Here is a 15016-nt window from a genome sequence, read left to right on the forward strand (position 1 = left end):
TTGGACCTTTACCTAACCACAGAGGCTCTGAGCTGCTGCAGCAGGTGAAAAGAGAAACTGTCTGATGAAGCCTCCTCTCTGCTCACAGTTGGTTTGTGAGCCTCCTTTTTGAGTGGTGGTTGAATGTTATTTTAGTTTTTACTTTAGAATGCACATCCGGTGCCAGTAGATGCATCATTCACCTGTCAACCTGTCTATCAGACCCAGTACCAACTAGCCTCTTTAAAGAGAGTTTTTTATTTAATTGAGCCGTTCATTCTAAATAAGACCCCGAGACCAACAAGCCCTCAAGGAACACACACTGAGGAAGGGGGTGAAGCTCAGCGGTAGAGCATATGACTGCAGCTCCGAAGGTCCCCAAATCAGATTTGTTTCTCTCTGGTGTAAAACATTTTAAAGCTGAAACAGTGAAAGGATTTCTCCAACAAGCCTTTTGAAGGTGCTGTGTTCAGGTGACAGTCTCCTCTGGAATTGAGGGTTCAAATACCACTCCTGACAGTCTGTGCTGTTACCCAGCTTCTTTGTCTGAGGGCCTTCTGGGAAAGATCTTTGTTGTGCTTTAAGTCACATCTGTCCTCATTCAGCTGATTCCCCAATTAACTGTTTGTAAATGTTGCTTGGCTTCTGAAATGTTACGGCAGCACCTGCTGTTGACAGCTGCAGAGCGATGTACGCTTTCACATCAGTTTACACCACCAAAGTGGTGTGGAGACGCTGACAACTTCCCCGCCCTGCAGGCTACTGATTAACTGATTAGCCTTGTTTATCTTTAGATCAGTACCCAGCACACAGGAAGACTCTGTGGCGCAATGGTAGCGCGTCTGACTCCAGATCAGAAGTTTGCGTGTTTAAATCACGTCAGGGTCAGATCATCTGTTCTCATTATTGCTTCCATGATCTGGAAGTGGAACTAAAGGTGTGCCCCTATGCCTGCCCTGATTATGGTAACCAATCACCAGTGAGTGCTCTCATCCTTTTAGATGAGTCTGAACAACAGCACTCAGCTTCGTTTTCATTGATAAGAAACAAACTGGCAGTGGTGGGATTTCTTACCGGAGCTCAGGTAAGAACAACTGTCTTGTCTCTTTTTGCACATTAAACTGTTAAACTTAAGTTCACTACATCTAACTCAGCCTGTACATATGATTCAGTAACAGCTAAGTTATATTTAGTCCAACAACTGCTGTCCATTTCTACCACAGGGAGCCACAGACTTTAGAGTTTTCAGTCCTAACCCTTGATTGTCAAGCAATCATATTCCAATTTTATGCAGATTTTTCATCCACAAGAAGTTGTCAGGAGTGGGGTTCGAACCCACGCCTCCATTCAGAGACCAGAATTCCCCGCTTCACAGGAAGTAGCGTAACTTAAGTCTGGCGCCTTAGACCACTCGGCCATCCTGACATGTGTCCAGCTGCCAGTCTCTGATGAGGAAACAGAAAAGTTAATGCTAGCTCATCCTTTCTTTATGGACTACAAAGATCTGACATCCAAAAATTCAAAAACACCCACAAATAATCATTCCTTGGGATCTCAGGAAGGAAAACAAACGTAAAACACAAAGTTAAATTGTAGACACACAGTTGAACTGCAATGGCCGGGAAGTGTAGTAGTGTGTGTAGTTGGCACACACCCTCTGGTCCCCCTTCTGGACAAAACCAGGTTGTTTCAATTTTCCAAGGACAGCGTGGCAATATTTCAACATGTCAAAGGAATTTTGGTCTTTTAAAAGTTTGGGCGGTCAAAAGTAGACCAAAACAACTTTGTCCACAAACACACCTTGCTGCAGTAGAGGTGAAAGAAAAGCACTTTCTGTCAGAAGTGGGATTTGAACCCACACCTCCAGGGGAGACTGCGACCTAAACGCAGCGCCTTAGACAGCTCGGCCATTCTGACAACTAAAGCTAGCAAATGAGCCGAAAAATTTGTTGAAAAATTAGCCCATCAAGAGACAGAGACATGCAGAACTTTTCCTGTTGCAGCCTGTTATTCCAGCTAGAATTAATAAATATCTGCCTTTGAAGCAATCAGACATGACGAGGTGGCCGAGTGGTTAAGGCGATGGACTGCTAATCCATTGTGCTCTGCACGCGTGGGTTCGAATCCCATCCTCGTCGGTGGTTGCTTTAATCTGTCTAAGTTGCAGGCTGCTATTCCACTTAAAATTATCTATCCAGTCAGAATTATCCTCAACGTCAGCTGGTTAGAGCGTGGATCAAATCCATGACCACAGTCATGGATTTGATCATACTGTGATAAATGACATTCTCCATGTTTTCCCTCACCCAAATCTGTAAACATTAGTCAAAGGAGACAAGAAGAGGAGAGGGCAACCGGCTCCATTCGATAGCTCAGTTGGTAGAGCGGAGGACTGTAGAGGCTTACAGCTGAAATCCTTAAGTTGCTAGTTCAACTCTGGCTCGAAGGACGTCTTTATTTTCATCGGCCTCATCCAGGATTCAATCATTAGCTGTGGATGCACCTGGTATCTGCTATCTGGATCTTTGCTTGGTTTCACCACCTCCTCCTTCACATGAAGACTATCCAGATCATTGACAGGTTGGGGGAGAAAGTTAAGTTTTCACGATTATGATATCAGACTTCTGCAGACAGGATACTGAGATCGGATTTTCAGAACAAAGTAGCACAGGTAGCTTAACCAGGAAGAAGGATATCCAATACAGTAAGTTGGGGAGTCTGGGGTTCATAACCCAAAGATAAAGTTAAATTAATCATATCCAGAATGAAGAGCTCAATTAAGAATAACATTTCTTTTAAACATCTGACATTACTGTTTGATAAATTTGGTGACAACTGCACTTTGGGTCCATTTGGAGAACATGGGGGGCTGTGTGACCTCATCACCAGAAATTAAAATGTCTAACATCAATAAAACTGCAGCAGCACAAATAAAAAAATTTACAGCACAAACAAACGGTACCATTTTGCGTCCATTCAGAGTGGATGAGGGGCTGGGTGAACTCTGGATGACGTGAAAAACACACTTTAGATCAGCAGCCAGTAGTTTGTCTTTCACACATACGTATGTTTGTTGTCAGTAATTTGTTTGAGTGAGTAAGCAGGACAATATGGAGCAGTTCAGGATTTCCTACGCTTCATTATAAATGCTGGAGATGCCGGGGATTGAACCCGGGGCCTCATACATGCGAAGCATGCGCTCTACCACTGAGCTACATCCCCTGTGTGGCAGCCCACAGGGCTTCTAACACACTGTGACAGGTGACAGGTCATTCCATCAGAATGAACTGTTTCTACACAAGCTGCATGAATGTGACACAGAGCTCATGTTTAAAGTATTTTTCAGTAAGCATTATCAACGGGCTCATCTCATCCAAAAGGTTTCATCAGACAGATCGCTGTTTTAGCTGTCACAGGAGCTCAGAAGCTATCTGGTTAGCTAAAGCTGCCACACCACGCAGGGAATGTAGCTCAGTGGTAGAATGTGTGCTTTCCATGTATGAATCCTTTGGTGCAACCCCCAGCATTGCTAAACAGTCTTCTTTTTTCTGTTTTTCTCACACAGGTTCAAACACAAGCTCCTCCTTTGTTCCTCCGCTGAGTGAGACGGAGCTCTGACGTCACTCCTCAGTAAGGAAAGTGACACATGACATCATCACACAACTGGCATAATTTATTCGGCAAACAAGTTTTACAGATGAATATTTTAATTTCTGTGCTTATAAGCAACAATGTATTTCATTAAAGCTGATGTCTTTCTATGATAATCCATCATGGACCGCTGGACACTTTGATATCAGTAAATCCAGCGTGTTTTAAAGAAGTTCAGAGTGTTTCAGAGTTTCTGACATGATACAGACAGACAGATCCAGTGTCCCAGAGAGAGAAGAGTCCCGACACTCCCTGATCTCACTGCGGGGTGGTCACGTGGTTCATGTCAGCCCGCTGAACTGTCATGTTCTTCTGTGGAACAGACAGCAGCGACTGAGACATTGCATGCTAAATATAAATAAAATCACATACCCAAGTACTTGTTTGGCTGTTATTGCATCATTCCATATTCGTAAATGTCAGTTTTACATTTGGGGTGGTGGGGTGACAACTGAAAGCTCTACATAAGAATTACTTAAATAAGTTTTGGAGGGAAAGCATCACGTTTGTGTCAGCTGGGGAAATATTTTGATGATTCAAATGCTCTTTTTGGCGTAGATGGATTATTGGATTTCCTTGATTTTGCTTTAATTCCTATTGACTTACTCGTGGTCTGATAGTGATGGAGAAAGCAGAGTAGCAACAGTCCATTCAGCATTTATTGTCCAGCCCACTTTTTCTGATGAGGCAGGAGCTGACCATACAACCATTATAATTTTAAGACTAAGCCATACAGAAAATGTGAATCGAATATATTAGAGCAACAAAAGATCACACTTGGATGAATTAAATTGTATTTTTTTTTTTTTTTTAAACAGTGAGTGAAAACATCAAGAACAAATGTGCATGTGGAGACATCCTCTTCCTCTGCGTCCTGGACACTAAAAAGCAGATGAAGCAAAGTAGATGATGTTCAATTGTGTCATGGTTCATTGGTTACAACTAACACAACACAACTAACAACTTCTGACAGAAGCTGCTATGCACGTTTTCAGTGCATATTTGTATTTTCACTGCAGTTACTCATGGTTTTCAGAGATTTCAGCAGCTCACATCCAGCACAGAGACTCTGAGCAGGCCCACCTGGTCTTAGACCCAGACCCAGACCCAGACCTAAATCCAAACCCAAGAGACAGAGGTTGAGTGAGTCAGTGAGGAAGAAGCTGCTCGTTCTCCTTCAACAGTTTGATCTGAGGAAAAGTCACTTCCTCTTTTCAGGAATCAACTTCTACCATCTGTCCACTAGATGGAGATAACTGAGCATCAACTGAGAACTGAGTTCTTCATCATCTGGAAACAGACAGCATTGTTTTCTTCAGCTGGAGCTCTTTGTTCAAATCTACATTGAGATTCAGAGCCAAATGTTTTTCCTTTCCTGGATTTACTTCATCATTTCAGTGACTCTGTGGATTCAGCTGACAAATGCAAAATAAAACCAACATTTAAACGATGACGTGTTGAAACAAAACTTTATTGATTCAGTCTGGTCAGCAGAATATAACCTGATGAAATCAGCAACATTAAACTGATGTTTCTACATGAATGCATCACTGATTCTAAAACCATAAACTGAACATGAATCCAGCACTCAGCGTTACAGCAGCACACCTCTGTTACTGTGGAGCTGTTTCTCTTTTCTACTTTATTATAGATGACAGAAAAAAACCCCAGATAAGAAGCAGCTGTACATGCAGTGACTAGTTCTCCTGCTCAGGTATCGTCTCTCAGGGCATCGTGTGTTGTCTTTGTGTGTTTTTGTGTCCGATGCTTCACAGCACACAGGCCAAAGTACGTGCTGGCCTTCATGGCTCACATGTACAGATGAGTTACCTCAATGTAAGTATCATAGGTACAGCACACAGCTGAAACATTTACTGTTCAGGGTGGAATACGGCACCTCGCTCAGTGCTTGTCCAGGCAAGAAAAGGTTCAGCTGCCAGCTTGTTATATCAACAATGTGTCACATTCTAAAGCAAAGTACTGCTGGGACTTGAACCCAGGAGCTCTTGTATAGTAGACAGACACTTTGACCAGCTAAGCCACAGAACCACTCTGAAGTACATGTATATACAGAGGATCTGGTGAAGGAAGTGTAATGTGTATACTGCAGCTGAGGTTGTTGTTGTGGTTTGTTTTAATGTAGGACTCTGCATCTACCTGAACCTGTTTGACTGCAGATGTGCATTTTCATTTGGACCCCAGGAAGAGTAGCTGCTGCCTCAGTGACAGCTAACAGGGATCCTAACAAGTGATAAACAATAAACAGACATTTCCAATCGTCATCAGAACAGATAAAAAACTTTATGACATGGACCACTTAAGTTGGTGACAGATAGAACATCATGTTACTTGATGTTACTTCATTACATTTGAAAATTGTAAGGTTGGTGTATTTCATTGGCATTTTTTGGGGGGCAGGTGGGACTTGAAAATGAATCCTTGTCAGAAATGATTGAGCAATAAAGAACAACGATAAACGAGGGGAGAGGGGTGAACAACATTAATGGGCTGGAAAACTGTATCTGTCATAGAAGAAGACATTCATAAAGAGTTAAAGCAAATTCATTCAAAATGTCATACGAGGGGCTCGTTCGGGATTTGAAACTGGGAACTCTTGCACCCTGAGTGAGAATCATACCTGTACACCAACAAGACCTGGAAGGAGGAAATGTTGATAGTGTCCATGGTTTTGCACACCACAATTGTCATCCAACAACATAATATGACTTTTTTTGTTGTTTATGCCTTTATTGCTCACTGCTACAGTTAGTAAAATATAAAACACATATGAATTCTATTTTAATCTGTTCATTTTAAATTCCTGATCTGGTGGCAGCTGCAGCTTTTTTCTAATGTTAAAATGAATGAAGTCAGATCACAGACTGTTCTTTTGTTGATGTCTGGTCCTCTGCTCCAGGTGGAGAGTCCTTCAGTTTGTGGAGGATTTCAGTGAAAATAAAGGATGAGGTCGTGTTGTGTGTATAGTGGCAGCATAAAGACTGGGTCCCGCTGTCTTACTCAGGCTGAACTACAGCGTCTATTCACGGGGGCTTTGACCTGCTCCGTGTCCGACCTGGGCCGGTGCACCCCTCCTTAGACGACCTGGTGATCCCGGGCTCCCCCCGGAGCACCATATCGATACCGAACTTAGTGCGGACACCCGATCGACATAGTCCGCTGCAGCCCAGAGCTCCTGAGCTCAAACGCTCCTCCAGCCTCAGCCTCCCGGTAACTTGGATTACAGGCGCGCGCCACCGCACCCGGCGAGGGACACACTTCCTGATCGGACTTTTAGCCTTTATGGCAGTGACGTCACAAAAGGCAGCAGCGCTTCAGACTCACACATCACTTCAAACCTTTGAGGAAGTGACACACAACTGTGAGGAGCACACGTGTTCACCCACACAGACGTGGTTTCAGAGACAGACTGCAGAGAAACTGGCAGTACTGATGCTGAGCTGCTTAAAGTGTCTGTCTTGTAAACAGGAAATCCTGCATTCACCCAGCAGAGCTTCACTCTGCTCATCATGTCTCTGTGGCACAATCGCTCAGCACCTTCGGCTGTTAACTGAAAGTATGGTGGTTCTAGCCCACCCAGGGAGGCACTTTGACTGATTCACTGATATTATGTGATCTACAGCACTCATTGGATCAGTTCACAGCTGAGTATGAAGCAGCAGGGACGAGGATCAGCACCTCTAAATCTGAGGCCATGGTTCTCAGGAGGAAACTATATCAGGAAAAGTAAAGGAAAAGGGAAAAGGAAAGTATCTCAGGTCTTGTTCATGAGTGATGGAACTCTGTTGCTTATGTAGTGGTGTGATGTTGTTGCACTATATGATGAACATGGCAGTGAAGTGTTCACCCACACAGACGTGGTTTCAGAGACAGACTGCAGAGAAACTGTCAGTACTGATGCTTATCTGCTTAAAGTGTCTGTCTTGTAAACAGGACATCCTGCATTAAAACCCAGCAGTGCTTCACTCTGCTCATCATGTCTCTGTGGCACAATCGCTCAGTGCATTCTTCTGTTAACAGAAAGTATGGTGGTTTCTGCTGCAGGTGGGGAATGAGTCCTTGTATCAAGTGAAGGAGTTCAAGTATCTCAGGTCTTGTTCATGAGTGATGGAACTCTGTTGCTTAGCCACGAAGGCCAGCACGTGCTTTGGCCTGCTCAGAGTCTCTGTGTTGGATGTGAGCTGCTGAAATCTCTGAACACCATGACACAGATAATATCAGTCTGATGTGTCATCTGTAATCCAGATGTTGTCAGCAACAAACAGATGTTCCTGACAGAAGCTGTGCTGATTCACTTCAAGCAGCACATGAGCCTCTTTCTCAGGAGCACACACAGAAAAAATAAGATTTTCTATTCCAACAATATCCGTGATGTCCTCGTGTATGAATGAATGTTTCACTGATGCAGATTTTTACAGAACATCAACAACGAGGCTGTGTGACGTCACTGGAGATCAAAGGCAGTTCCTGTCTTTCATTGATCTCCCGCGCGACACAGATGCATACACACTCTCACGTTCTCTTCAAATGGATGAGCGCATGCGCACAAAGACAGAAATGTCCCTGGACTAACGTGACCAATTCAGAATGGGTAAAATTCGGGACATGTCAGAAAAACAGCAAAACAGTGGCCGGTCACTCACACACTGTGCATATAATTTAATGCAAACTTTCATAAACCATGGTCTGAACTAGTTCATTTTAAAATTTGTAAACTGAACTATTAGCTAGTTAATGTAGAAAGGGAACTTTTCCAACACTGTCTGACTGCACTGCAACGTCTCATCACTCCTTCTCGCGGCTGCGACTTCCGCTCTTTTCATCATCGGGGGGAGCTGGCTGCAGGAGGACTCAACCATCAGATCAGTTTTTAATGTTTTATCAGGAAATAACTCCAGACTCTACTCTAGTTGGATTTTTTTTGGGGCAATCAGGGCAGGATTCGGGATTTAGGACAACTGCTTTAATTTCGAGACTGTCCCGATTTTTTTTTTTTTTTTGGGGACGTCTGGTCACTTTAGCTGTTACATGTTTAAAAATGAAGGAGGGAAATTGAAATATGTCACAGTTACACTAACAACGCAGGATGCAAGCACACAACAGAGAGAACACACACACCCACACCCACACAGGGCTATATGCCTCCTGTAACCGCAGCAGCTGAAAGTAAAAGTGTTCAGAGTTCAGCCTCCATTTTGAAGCTGTCGGAGCAGAAGCAGGGAAACTGAAGGCTGAGGCCGGTGAGTGTTAACATTATTATTATTTCACTGTCAGTTTGTCCCTGTGGACTGTGGAGGGACGAAGACTCACAGTGGACTTCTGTAACACTGAGACACTGAGACATGGAGGTCAGAGTTCACTTTGACGAACAGAGAAAAACTCCAGCTGAGCTGAGAACAGACCGTAATGTCTGATAGTATCAAAGGATGAAGGATCTACCTGATACAGAAAGTTCAGAGCTGCTCTGGAATCAGATTTTACTGTAAGTCATATTCAGTTTTCCACAGAGAGCTCAGACTGTGTTTGGATCAACAACTTTTGAAACCCTATTTTTTAGCAATTGATATTTATACATTTTTGTTGAAAACTAACAGTTTGATGCTCAAATCTGGCACCATGACGATCATTTTCAACCAGCTACCTTCTCAGATATATAAAGAAGAGTTAGTAACTGAGATGGGCTGTTGAAGAGTTGAAGAACATGACAAAAAGACAGGAAGATAGACAAAGTGATAAAAGATTTTTTTTTCTAATAAGAATGAATATAATTCTATCCTGAGTAAATGTCATGATACACTTTAATAATTATAATTCTGATAAGGATCTTTATACAAATAAACAGAAACATGCATGATCTACATCAGTCAGATTATTATTCTGTGTGATTGGGATAGATCATCAAGTGTAGAGAGCAGCAGGGTCCCCTCTCCTCCTCCAGCAGCATCACACACTAATGTTGTGAGCAGTAATGTATTTCTAGGCAGCGGCTTTAAATCAGACTGCTTCTTTTTCATTTCCCCGACAATCTGTCGCTGAGGACTAACAGTGTTCTCTTCTAAAGTGACTTTCTGCCATTCACCTTGTTTCGTTTAGTTGCTGAGGTCAGAACTTGGGCTTTCAAATAATGTGTGTTTTCTTTTGTCAGTTTGATCAATCATTGTTTCCTCTTCAGTAAAATTGAGCTTCTTCAATAATTACATTTTTCCGAAAAAAAAAAAAGTACTGAGCCAAATGCAAACCGGGCAAATGAGGGTGTGTTGGTTATCACCATGTAGTGGACAGATAGTAAAACTTCACATCCTGTTTGTTTCTTATAAGGAGGAAGAAAACTGGTTGAGTAATGAGGAAGTGAAGAACGAGCAGCTACATGTTTTCTGAACACACAAAGCTGGAATGTGTGCAAATCAACCTGAAGTGAGTTCAGCAGGTGAGAATCTTTATATTTCTGATCAACAGGATCACTGTGATCACATTGTGTTTGTTAATTGTTTTGGTTTGATTGTATTCTGAGTTTATTGATGGAGGTTCCTCAGAACTGGTCAGCTGGCTAAGAGGCCTCTGAACTCAGTTTGACTTCAGTTTCCTCGGTTCATTTGTCTTCCAATACATTTAGAAACAATAAGAAACAAAGGCAGCACTTTAATATGACCAGTTTGTTCAGCAGAAACTGTTTGATTTCTCCACACTGTGACTGATTTAATGTAAAATGTTCCCACATTGTTTATCACCATCTAGTGGACAGACAGTAGAAGATTCATGTAATCTTTCCACATTGTTCCAGATCAAAGATGAGCCAACAATACTTTTTCAGAAAAATTATTGTTGGCTCATGTATATCACTTCAATCCATGAGAACACTAATTGAATACACATAATATTCAAGGTCTGTGTCTCCTGAAGACATTGTCTCAGCTCTGTTGCTTTTGAATAACAAAATCAAAAAACATGGAAGTGGACAGTTTCTAAACTGAAGACAGTAGAGAAGAATGTGATGATGAAAAGAGATGTTGGTTTAAAGTTGAAGCAAACAACAAAATACAAAAAAATAAGAAACACTTGCCCCTGGACATTTATGTTTTGTCTTGTTTTTGCATCATTCTTTATTACATGATATTTTTCCTCTTTGACAATTACAAAGCTATATGAATAGTAGAAATTAGAATTAAATATTGAAATAATGAAGAGATCCAGATTTCTGATGGCTCCATCTGTTGGTTGAACTCAGAATTACATAGTTGTTGTTGGCTCTGAATGATTTGTTTAGTGCTTACTGTTATTTCAAATTTCAGACTTAGAAATTCACATTGTTGCAGCACATTTACATCTTCGTCTGCTGAGTTGAGGGTCGGGACTTTAAAGGTGTTGTTGCAGAATCACAGCACCATCCCAAAGAGTCCTCTGGCACTGATTTGGTTTTTAACACAGGTGAGAATGGTTTTCATGTCACTACAGGTTTTTTTTTTTTTTAATTGAACCCTGAAGTTACAAGGATTTGACTTTTCCTCAGCTCAAACAGACACCAGGACTGATGATGGAGAACAAGCAGCTTCTTCCCTTCACATGTTTCTTTGACACATAAAGCTGGAAAGTGACTGTTGACTTCAAGTGAGTTCAGCAGGTGAGAATCTGTAAATGTCTGAACAGGATCAATGTGATCACACTGAGCTGACAACAGTAGACATGTTTACTTACCTTCCTTCCTTTCTTCCTATTTACAGACCTAATGTATTAGTATTTTATCCGAAATTTGTAGTGAATAGTTCCTTTGCTTTGTTCTTGTTCTGATATAAAGTAAGATTCTTTGACTTCGTAAACTCAATATTTTAAATAACCAGAGTAAAACCAGATTTTATTTAAATGGTATTTAAATGGTCACCACAAATTAATCTAAAGTGAAGCAGAAGTTTTTATCAACTTAACTTTCTTGACAAGGCTTAAGTTGATTTCCTTGAACTGGCATGGAGTGTTATCGTTGAGCCATGACAGAACAAACGTCAGAACTGGCCTGAAATCTTGGATGAACTCGGCTGAGTGAATTGAACTCTTACTGTTAATTCCACAGTTCATATATTTCCAGATTATGTAAAGCCGTTGATTGAAGTGGGACTCCTTGTTTTTATGAATTGTTCGATCTATAAGGTGACATTAATTAAATCACAATTCCATCAACACATCCCACAGTCAGATACCGCCATCTAGTGGACAGAGAGAAGAAGCACCATCAGATCTGAGATGCATTTCTCTAGAACTTGCAGGTTACTGACAGATCAGACTGATTTCTATGTGAAGTTGAGGAGGCACACGATTTAAATAATGTGTCAAAGAAACAAATGTTTAAGATGCATCCTGAATATCAGATGAGAGAACCACCTCCTGTGGCCTTTCAATTCCTAACACAGGTCAGAATGGTTTAGTTGTAACTGTTGTTTTTTTTTTTTCTTTTTTACTTGGCTTCTGAAGGAATGATTTGGCCCTCAAAAATATATTTCATTAAATTTTAGACCTCAAAATGTGCCAAGCTATGGTGATCATAACTGTGTCAAGGTTCAATAATTCTTCAACTTGCACTGTAAAAAGTGAATGGTGATCTGAGTTTGCTTGAAATTTAGTGTTAATGCCAATGTGTAATATTGAAGATCGGGATTAACATGAATCAGGAATGCTCTCTGTTTATAACAGAATCTGACTGAAAGCAACACAGAGAGAGAAAAGTCAAACAGTTTGTTGTTGGGAGTTAAAGGCTGAAGTTAATGACAGTAATGATGATGAGTGTGTCCTCTGATGTAAATCCTGTGTTAATGAAACTTTTTGTTGTGTTTGTGTGAAGGTGGAGGCTCAGCTATGAATCAGTGTGAGGACAGAGAGGAGGGAGCCCCTCCCTCTAAAACCACTCTGTGTGGGGAACATGAGAGTCAGACCAAAGCTCAGAGGTGAGATGAGGATCTCTAACTGTCCATCTGTCAGAGCTCAGCACTCAGATCACTGCTCCATCATTATTCACTCTCACTGTCACTTACATTTTTTACTCCAGCTGTTTTCTTTTTTGTCCTTGTCTCCATTGGGATCTCAACCAGAATGTGGAGATTCATTTATTCATATTTGCCAGTCCATCTCAGGACCAACACACAGAGACAGACAGGACAAACAATCTGCCACACTCACACTCGGATCTACAGACATGGCTGTTATTTTTGTTGTTATTGTTTTTTTTTTTTTTTTAATTATTATTATCATTATTCAACTTGCACGTCAATAATACTTGCAAAACACTTCACTTTAGTCAAATGAAAAACATCCAAACAGTCAGTGTGATATGTAAATGTCATTAAAATGAACAAAAACATTGCACAATAAAGTGATCTGGATGATTTGTGGCTATACAAATGAAAGCTGGATGGATGAACTTGGCTGATTTATTTTAAACTGATAATTTTCTGCCCATTTTCTTGGTTGTTAATTCTTTTACTGTCAACTCTGTTTCTACTAGCAACCAGAAGTCAAGACCAGATTCTCCTGAACTGAGCTGTGTGTCCATGAAGAGTGATTGGTCTATGGATCGTCCTCGTAACTTTAAGGGAGGACAACAGTCTGCTGTATCCAGCTGTGTGTCCATGAAGAGTGATCAGTCTATGGATGACTTTATCAAAGAAAAAAGGTAAAAGCTGATCATTTGTTGTTGTTTGACTCATTAAAGGTATCAAAGCTTGTCTATCAGTTTCTCTGCTGTTCATAGAAAACTCCTGGAACAAACTGTGTGTTTGTGTCTTTTCTCCTCAGAGTTCAGTCTGACAAACATCATCACACAGACCTGGACTCCATATTTATGGTGTGTAAATGTTCATCCAGTGACGACAACAGACACCAACAATGACTTGAGTTTGAAGCTGCACTCTTTAGACCAGTAGAGCTTTACTCTGTGACAGACAGGAGTTGAATTGGGATTGAACAGGTTTGGGGTGGGAGAGAGTGGGAGAGGACTGGGAGTTGTAGTTCACCACAGAGCAATAATCCATCAGCCTCAACAGATATGTTCTGTATGAATATGGCCTGTTGGAGACTTTTACAAAACATTTCTGCTCCTTCTTGTTCCTCTACAATGAATTCTCAAAAAAAGTTTTAGTTGTTTTCCAGATAATTTCAACCGCGACTTAATAACAAAGACCAAAATTAGATTCAGTCCTGGACCTCCATGGACTCTGTTTCTACAGGGTTTGAAGATGGAATAATAATGATACATTTTATTTATATGGGGCCTTTCAGGTCCTCCAAGGTCACCTGACAGAGAATAAGCATATTAAATCAAAATCAAATCACATCAGATTAACCCACACAGCGCCAAAGTCACACCAAGGCACCCCACACACAGAGCAGGTCCAGACCCAACTCCCCACAAAACTATCCAGAGACCCTGTAACAGATCCACCGATGAGCAAGCACTTGGTGACAGTGGCAAGGAAAAACATCCTTTTAAGAGGCAGAAACCTCGGGCAGAACCAAACCCAGGGGGGCAGCCATATGTCTTGACGCATGGGATGAACCATTATTAAGATATATAATTCATCAGTGAACTAGTTCAGGTGGTCTGATCCATCTTCAGCCACAGTCACAGTTAATACCCTGAATTTTCACTTCCTAAGTTGATGTGTTGAAGGGCTGTATCAGTTTGGTCTTCATGTGATGATCAGGATCTCTGTGTTGTCAGAATCTAAAGTCAAACTTAGTAAGTTACACCAGTGAAGTTAGTTTAGTGAAGTCAGCAGGTCTGAATCTTTCTGTGTAGCTCTGGAAAGAGACGTGGCAGCAGATGATACAGCAGCAGCTAAAGTTGAACTCTGCTGACTGATGATCTGATGCTTTGATCCATCAGTTTATACTGAGAGTGAACTTTACACAGGATGTTATTGTGTTCCAGCTGCTGGAGGAGAACATCGTCTGTTTTGTGAAGAACGAGCTGAAGAAAATCAAAAAGAGTCTGAGTCCAGATTACCCACAATTCATCAAGAATGAGGGTGATGAGGTGGATGAAGAGCAGAGGAGGAGCAGAGAGGCATTTCTGAAGATCACAGTGAACTTCCTGAGGAGGATGAAGCAGGAGGAGCTGGCTGACTGTCTGCAGAGAAGTAAGGATTTAACATGATGCATCAATTAGACATTTACTAAAGTCTGAGGAGACAGAGAGAAATATGTTGTCATATTATTATTCCTTAGGAGTAAATATCAACGCTGTTGTTTATTCTTATTTCTCCCATTCAGAGTTTATTGCCCCAGATTGTCAGCGTAAACTGAAATCTGGCCTGAAGAAGAAGTTCCAGTGTGTGTTTGAGGGGATCTCTAAAGCAGGAAACCCAACCCTTCTGAATCAGATCTA

The 15016-nt window shown here is 41.4% G+C and overlaps 1 long non-coding RNA gene and 6 other non-coding genes across 8 annotated transcripts; 4 read left to right on the forward strand and 3 right to left on the reverse strand.

The window, feature by feature from the left end:
* Positions 1-795: 795 nt before the first annotated feature.
* trnaw-cca (transfer RNA tryptophan (anticodon CCA)) lies at positions 796-867 on the forward strand. Its single transcript has one exon. It is a non-coding gene; the product is annotated as a tRNA-Trp (tRNA).
* Positions 868-1293: 426 nt separating this feature from the next.
* Positions 1294-1404, reverse strand: trnal-uaa (transfer RNA leucine (anticodon UAA)). The gene is made up of 2 exons: positions 1367-1404; positions 1294-1339 (listed from the first exon to the last, which is right to left on the reverse strand). It is a non-coding gene; the product is annotated as a tRNA-Leu (tRNA).
* A 409-nt stretch (positions 1405-1813) lies between these two features.
* Positions 1814-1896, reverse strand: trnal-uag (transfer RNA leucine (anticodon UAG)). The gene has a single exon. It is a non-coding gene; the product is annotated as a tRNA-Leu (tRNA).
* A 139-nt stretch (positions 1897-2035) lies between these two features.
* trnas-gcu (transfer RNA serine (anticodon GCU)) lies at positions 2036-2117 on the forward strand. Its single transcript has one exon. It is a non-coding gene; the product is annotated as a tRNA-Ser (tRNA).
* Positions 2118-2340: 223 nt separating this feature from the next.
* trnay-gua (transfer RNA tyrosine (anticodon GUA)) lies at positions 2341-2428 on the forward strand. Its single transcript is given in 2 exon segments — positions 2341-2377; positions 2393-2428. It is a non-coding gene; the product is annotated as a tRNA-Tyr (tRNA).
* Positions 2429-3129: 701 nt separating this feature from the next.
* trnaa-cgc (transfer RNA alanine (anticodon CGC)) lies at positions 3130-3201 on the reverse strand. The gene has a single exon. It is a non-coding gene; the product is annotated as a tRNA-Ala (tRNA).
* Positions 3202-9996: 6795 nt separating this feature from the next.
* LOC115057155 (uncharacterized) lies at positions 9997-13469 on the forward strand. 2 transcript variants are annotated; one of them, XR_003841901.1, is made up of 6 exons: positions 9997-10062; positions 10938-11073; positions 11156-11266; positions 12476-12578; positions 13136-13303; positions 13426-13469. It is a non-coding gene; the product is annotated as an uncharacterized LOC115057155 (long non-coding RNA). The 2 variants fall into 2 exon arrangements; XR_003841900.1 differs by having other exon boundaries at positions 10013-10075.
* The last annotated feature ends 1547 nt before the right edge of the window (positions 13470-15016 follow it).

This window comes from Echeneis naucrates, chromosome 2 (genome assembly GCF_900963305.1).
Source record: "Echeneis naucrates chromosome 2, fEcheNa1.1, whole genome shotgun sequence".
NCBI lineage: Eukaryota > Metazoa > Chordata > Actinopteri > Carangiformes > Echeneidae > Echeneis > Echeneis naucrates.